At 41.0% G+C, this 5,653-nt stretch overlaps 1 pseudogene; it reads left to right on the forward strand.

Moving 5' to 3' along the window:
* Positions 1-1,534: 1,534 nt before the first annotated feature.
* On the forward strand, positions 1,535-3,261 carry LOC132267086 (UDP-glycosyltransferase 91A1-like; annotated as a pseudogene).
* The last annotated feature ends 2,392 nt before the right edge of the window (positions 3,262-5,653 follow it).

The raw sequence follows: 5,653 nt of genomic DNA on the forward strand, positions 1-5,653 counted from the left end.
CCTTCTATATATGAAAATACCAAATTATTCTATAACCACCACCACCGTCGTCTACGACCACCACCACCTTCTGCAACCACCAACATAACCACCACCACCGTCCGCAACCACCAACATAACCACCACAAAACCCTCCTGAACTCATGCCAAAACACACCGTTAAACGAAATCAAACCCACCACCATCACTACCACCTCCATCGGCATCTCAACGGCACACCACCAAACCCAATCGAACCAGTACACAAACCCACAGCCACCACCCCAACCACAGCCCAACCTTCTCTCCATCAAACCCATCACACACCGTGAAACCAAACCCCCACTAACCCACTGCCATCACCCCCTTCAAACACAATCTCTGGTTCTCCCTCGGGAACGAAGGCGGCATGGAACTACTACTCGGTGGCGTCAGATTCCGGTCTGATAGCGGAGCACTAGTATGGGTAGCGATGGATCCGTACGCGAGCAACGAAGCTTTCAATTGCAGCAACGGCGATCTGTTCAAGTGGAAGCACTTGTGGAAAATGATTGCGGAGTAATTTGGGGTCGATGAAAACGAGAAGTGGGTGACCGTCCAGATCGGAACAGGGAGGTTTGCGGATGAGGGGAAGCTCGGCCGCTGTGCAGCTAAGCCGCAACTAGCCCATCGCCGCGAGTTAACCATAGCCGAACCAGCCCATCGCCGTTCAGCCCACCTTGTTCGCCGGTCCTTTCCACCATCCGAGCTCGTTCCAACTGTCACCGCAAGAGACGGTGGCGGGGCAGGCGCAGGAGATGACGGCAGCGAGATCCCAGCGGCGACGAGGATGATTTGGGTTTTGACGCGTCGACTCCGCATCGTCACCATAATCGCCGACTTACCTCCTCTTCCGTCACCATAATCGCCGCCGCCGCCGCCACCATCTTTTTCCTTCATTTTCTTCACGATTCAATCTCCAGCCTGATGCTTCTCTCTCTCTTCAATGTCCAATGTTATATATATATATAAACACATATATATAAATTCAGTTTAAAACCAGAAATATATATATATATATATAAACGCATATATATTTATATACCTTATACAGTAGTGAATAATCATAAGGGCAATTCAGACTTTTTATTTTTCCGGTTAAGTCAGTCACCGGAATGGACTGAAATGCAACAAATTCATAGTTTAGGGGATTTTTTTTAGTTTGGGGGGATTAGTTGCAATTTGTCAATAGTACAGGGGGGTTATTTGCACTTTACCCTTATATTTAAAACAAATTTAAAAATTAAGAAGAGGTCATACCAAATCCCAATCCAAGATACGATTAGGATGACCCATGCACGGGAAGAAACAAAACAATACAATTAGGTAATAATGACGATTTATTCTGAGCCACATTTTAGTTCGAGAATTTGACGATTTATTTTGAGCCACATTTTAATTCGAGAATTTTTTTTTAAGGACATGGAAGGGAGACAACCGAATCTGTTGGTCTCGTTATATATATTTTTTCATCGTAAGTATTTAATGAATAAATATCAAAAAAATAAAAATAAAAATAAAAATAAAAATAAAACAATTATTAAGCTGATTTTGTTAGCAGTATATTAATATGTCATAATAAGACTCTCATTCAGTCTCAACTCTGAAGTTGTTGCTATGGAGTCCACACCTCCCTCAACCATGGCCAAACCTGATAAGCTTCACATAGCCATGTTCCCATGGCTAGCCTTCGGTCACATAACCCCATATCTAGAGCTCGCCAAGCTCATAGCTCAAAAGGGTCACAAGATCTCCTTCCTCTCCACCCCACGAAACATCAATCGCCTCCCAAAACTTCCTCCACACGTAGCCTCTCTCATCAACTTCATCGAGCTTCATCTACCCCACGTCGAAAACCTCCCGGAAAACGCCGAGGCCACCTCCGATCTACCTTACCACAAAGTCAAGTACCTCAAGATAGCCTATGACCTTCTCCAACAACCAGTGACCAGTTTTCTAGAAGCCTCATCTCCTGATTGGGTTATGTATGACTTTGCACCTTATTGGTTAGGTGCCATTGCAGCTAAGCAACGGTTGCATTCCGACGCTACGAGATCCTGCGTATTTTTGATGATGTGGTAGGAGAAGAAGATAACATGGTTCCCGTTCTGTATCGGTTTGGGGCCAGTATTGATGGGTGTGACGTGTTGGCTCTAAGGAGTTGTTTTGAGTTTGAACCGGAATGGTTACCACTTCTTGAAGAGATTCACCGGAAACCGGTTATACCGGTGGGTGAACTACCGGCCACCGCGTATAATGAAGACGACGATGAAGACATTCCATGGAGAGAAATGAAAGAGTGGCTTGATAAGCAAGGTAAAGGGTCAGTGGTTTATGTTGCATTCGGGAGCGAGGCGAAACCGAGTCAAGCTGAACTCACTGAGATAGCTCTGGGGTTGGAGCTATCCGAGTTACCGTTCTTTTGGGCTCTACGGAAGCGGCGTGGGACGGCGGATACGGAGGTGCTGGAGTTGCCGGAAGGGTTTGAGGAGAGAACCAGAGGTCGGGGGTTGGTGAAGACGAGTTGGGTACCTCAACTCAAGATACTGAGTCATGACTCGGTGGGTGGGTTTCTGACTCACTCGGGTTGGAGTTCGGTGGTGGAGGGAATACAGTTTGGGAGAGCGCTTATACTATTGACGTTTTTGGCGGAGCAAGGGTTGAATGCTAGGGTTTTGGAAGAGAAGAAGATGGGTTACTCGATACCGAGAGACGAGCAAGACGGGTGGCTTACAAGGGACTCAGTGGCCGAGTCACTGAGGTTGGTGATGGTAGAGGAAGGAGGGAAGGTTTACAGGGACAAGGTCAAGGACATGAGAGGACTGTTTGGTAACGGGGATATACAAGACAAATACGTGGATAATTTGTTGGCTCACCTTCAAAGTCATGGAAAAAGGCAACTCAATAAGAAAGGAAAGTGATGCCAATGTTGAGAACTGCCTTCTAAAACATGATGAGAGGTTATGAATTGCCAGAGTCTGGTCTTTACAGTCGGGACGGAGCCAGGAAACTGTCTGGGGGAGGGGACGGTTGTGTAGGGGAGGGGACGGTTGTGTAATTTTATAAATATATATATTAAAATAAATAAAATAATAAAATATACTACTAAAAGTACAAAAATTCAATGGGGGCTTGTACATAAAACCGTCCCTGTTAATTATAGTTGTTTTCCACCTACCTTCACATACCACTACTGTTCTTAATTTTGAGGTTATGAATGAAAGGGTTGTTTTTTTTTCAAAACATGAAAGATGTCATGGATTCCCTGGTCTTCATAGTTGTTTTCCACAGCTTCGGCGTGTGGGATGTGTGTAAGCGTAATGTGAAGGGGCACGCACAGTGGTTGGAACACCCTTTTCTTCAGACCTGGGGCTGTGTCTTCTTTTGGTTGGTCTCTGATGGGTTGATTGGGAGTCCTCTATCTTTGTTTGCAAGTTGCTTGGGGGGCGCGTTGGGGAAACGATCTTGGCGGCGCTGGTTTACACAACTGCTTGTGGGGTGGTTGATGATGGAGTTTTTTTGGACGGTGAGGCACTGTTCCGGTATGGCTGACATATAGCGGTGGTGGTCGGCTTTGGTGGACGGATTCTTATTTTTTGGAAGCTGAATTTGTTAGGTCTTGCATGATGTGTACCCAGATTTTTTTGAAGATGATTTTCCTTGCTTGCAGTGGGTCCCTTACCTTGACTTCCTTAACCAGACTTCTAGGGCGGTGCTGCAAATCTTCTTTCGAGGTGTGCGTTCTACTGAGTTTCAGCTTTCCTGTGTCAGAATAGTTATGACGTGTGTGGTTATGCTAGATTTGCGTAGTGGATATGCTTCAGGATTGGGGTAATGGTGCTGGATTTTCTATTGTAACGGACACCGTTTTTAAGACTCTGATCTTAATTATAATAAGAGGTATTAATTAGATTCGTTGATTCTGTGACTCAGTGTTGAAGGTGTTTAATTTTGGTTTTATATCTATGATCGATGTTTTTCTCTGTAGACGCCATGTAGTGTATGATTTATTTTCTTGCTAGGATATATATATATATATATAGTTGTTTTCCACTGATCTACCCAAAACAGCCTCATCATGAGGAGAGAGGATGCTGTCTCCTGGTTTTGTATTGCTTGTGAAACCGCGCCACATCATAGCGGTATCTTCAAACAGTTAAACTTCCTTAAGAAGATTAGACTAACTTTGCATTAATAAAGGCATGTAATCAGATTGTGCCTTTATTCACTTATATGTCTTAATTAAGGCCTAGTCCCGGAAGATAAACAATTACTGTCACTCTCTCAAATTAGTTACCTATCTTAAAAATTGTGACTCACATTTTTTAAAGTAGGTAACTATTTTGAAACAGGAGAGGGTATTGATAACATAAAAATGTTTGGCATAATTTAAAATAATAAATAGAAAACATTAAATTATTTTAAAAATCACACTATATATTATATTAAAAAAAAAAGTGTACCAATTTGTTTGTTAACTATTGACAACCATTCTGAAGAGGATTTTGGGGATTTCCTGCATTAGTTTTAGTAGCTACTTCCTTTCCATTCATGGGGCATTAGTTTTAGCAGCTACTTGATGAACAAAATTGTATTTTTGGTTGTTACTTGATTACCACCAAGTACCATATTCCTATTTATTAAGGAGCCCTATAGATGAACTTCTGTGAATAAAAAAACTCTCCCTCATTTTTTCGTAAATGTAGGCATACTGTCGAACCACGTAAATTTCTGTCTTCTCTCTTTTTTTTTAGTGATTATTTTTTCTACATGGTCCTAGAACAGACAATATCTTGTGCTTAAACCACACAAGTTGGTGATAAAAAAGAAGGCAGGATTCTGCCCTTTCGTCGATTTGATATTCTTTAAATTGATATGTGAGTTATGCAGCAGAAAAATCTTGTACGTGAACTGTGTAGTTCAGAGCAAAATGATTCACTATATGAAAGTAGGGGAATTTGAAGTCATATATTATTAGTCCGAAGCTTCCCCAACAAGATATGTTTAATATCAAATGGGCATTTCAAAGTGGTTAACAACTATGTTGATTCTTTCATTATATATATAATAAAAAATTTGACACCCTCGTCCATGTGTTTATTATCGATCTCCATCCAATCTATGTATACATATTATTATAGAGAAACGTTATTTGTACATATTTTGAAGAATTCTTTTGGTTTTGTATTGCTTGTGAATCCGCGCCACATCATAGTGGTATCTTCAAACAGTTCTTAAGAAGATTAAACTTAGTTTGCATTAATAAAGGCATGTAATCTGATTGTGTCATTGATATATATAGGTCTTTATTCACTTATATGTCTTAATTAAGGCGTATAATTATTTTTGTTTATTGTTTATCTTTTAAATTCTAACATATTCAGTATTTATATGTAACTTTTATTTATAGAGATAAATAGATATTTTCACTATTTTAAAATAGTTGTCTATTTTGAGAATTGTGACTCATATTTCTTTAAATGGACAACTATTTTGGGACAGATGAGAAAATACGATCCAAACATGAAGCTTTCATTAGTTCTTTTAAATGGAGTAAATTACAATTCACAATTTCGAGCAGTTTTGTTATCGCTCGGTGGACGATTAAAGTTTAGGCCACATCAATGGAACCAAA

This window comes from Cornus florida, unplaced genomic scaffold (genome assembly GCF_030987335.1).
Source record: "Cornus florida cultivar Cherokee Brave unplaced genomic scaffold, ASM3098733v1 CherokeeBrave_3.0.0_Hap2_Chr07, whole genome shotgun sequence".
Classification (NCBI taxonomy): Eukaryota; Viridiplantae; Streptophyta; class Magnoliopsida; order Cornales; family Cornaceae; genus Cornus; species Cornus florida.